Consider the following 1,880-nt stretch of genomic DNA (forward strand, 5'->3'; position numbering starts at 1 on the left):
TTCACCAGAGGAAAATGATCATCACATTAACCCTTTGATTATTTCAACATAGTTTCCATTGTGGTAGACTTGACTGCATGGGAAACTCCTTGTATTTACATTAGAATCAGTATCAATTAGAGAGACAAAATTCTAAAGAATCTACTTTTTTCACTTCACCTCCCTTTATTCAAAATTGGCTGTGAAATGCAAAGAAAGGCCATACTAGAGCCTTCTGGACAGGAAGAAAGAGAAGAGAAAAAAATCTAGTGTAGAGTCTGGCTGTCCATTTTCCCAAGGTCTTTAGAGGATGAGAAGACCAAGGTAATGAGCTTCCAAATAGGAACTTCCCTGCAATGCACCTATGCTACCACCATGAGAAAGAGACGATTTGAAGATAGTGCAGAAAACAAAAGCAGAAGAAGCTTCAGATCTCTCCCAAGTACCAGTGACTTATGGCTCTGTCCTGCCTCTATGGAGTTTGTTGTTGGTGTTGATTGGTTGGCTTTTTGTTTTGCTTATGTTAAATATGAAAAGGGAAATTACCTCATTTGTTATACATATTAAAGTCTCCATTCCTAGAAATGTGTTCCAATAAACAGCACTCACATTTAAAAGGATCTATATAGAGAATGCCTCTTCCTTGAGTTGGGCATATATGTTGGGTGGGAGGTTCTCGGAGAAAATGAGCTTCTGTGCATCATTTGTAAAAGTTAATTTAGCAAGAGCAAATTATAACAGTGCTTAATTTAGCAGAATATGGCATAACCCAATGAAACACAAGTTACAGCACTAATACTGAGAGTTTGTGGTCTTTATTTAATGGTAATTAGTTCCATGATAATCCTTTTTATGTTTCAGTGATAGTATTATTTTAACTTGAAAAAGGTAAAAAGCTGCTGAAGTGAAATTTGTAAAGAGTGGCTCAGTCTCAGTGAATTGTGATTTACCACTTCTATTACTCAGGATCTAGCCCTTACCTAAGCTTTTAGGGGGAATAGAAACATTTCCTACCAGTATATGAAAAACAAGAGTCATGTGCTTAGACACAGGAACCAATAGAAGAACTGTCTTAAGTGGTATTGAGGCAAAGTAGATCACAAAGGTAGTATTTTAAAACCCTGAGAGGCATCTGAAAAGTTTGCTTTTATTATGTTGAAAGGTAATTCATATTGCTGAAACAGATAAATCTTTTGCTATTTTCTTTCACCAAATACATTTTAGTCAAATGACAAAATAGCTGTACAAATATTAATATTTTTTTCAGTAAGCAAACATCAAGGGTTCATTTGGCACCTGCTGTGTGTAGGGCATTTGGCTTAGCATGAACCATACATAGAAAAGAATGTATGTGTTTTTCAAAGAGCTGATATTCCTCTTGAAAAATGTAAGACTGACATATTTGACATAACTAAAGAATAATAAGGGCAAGCATAATCAAGTGTGTAATGGTTTCCAAACATCAGGTGCTTATGAATAATCTAGATTCCTTAGGCCCTGACACCAGATATTCTCACTGAATAAGACCACCACATATGACCATGATAATGTTTTAAAATGATAATTTTGTACAATTAAATCAGAAAGATTGAGTGTCATAATTAACAATATGATTTTAGCGTCTAAATAATAAACTAGAAAATACATGGAAGGTCAGTGAGGCATGGAATTATAACTCAAGAAAGTAAATTAAAATATGCTTTTCTGAACTACTAGTTTCCAAGTTAATTTCTCACATGCCCTTCAGCGAGGGACAATATTCAAGACTAGGCATGTTACAAATTCCTTCCCAGACATAGTCTCACATATAATAATGGAGTAGGAGAGAGTCAGAATGTATTCTAAGCCTGATCAAAAAGTAGAATCAAACTTTACACTGCATTGGATGAAATTTAAAAATG

Source organism: Sapajus apella, unplaced genomic scaffold (assembly GCF_009761245.1).
Source record: "Sapajus apella isolate SASKATOON/1434 unplaced genomic scaffold, GSC_monkey_1.0 scaffold10, whole genome shotgun sequence".
NCBI classification, from domain to species: domain Eukaryota; kingdom Metazoa; phylum Chordata; class Mammalia; order Primates; family Cebidae; genus Sapajus; species Sapajus apella.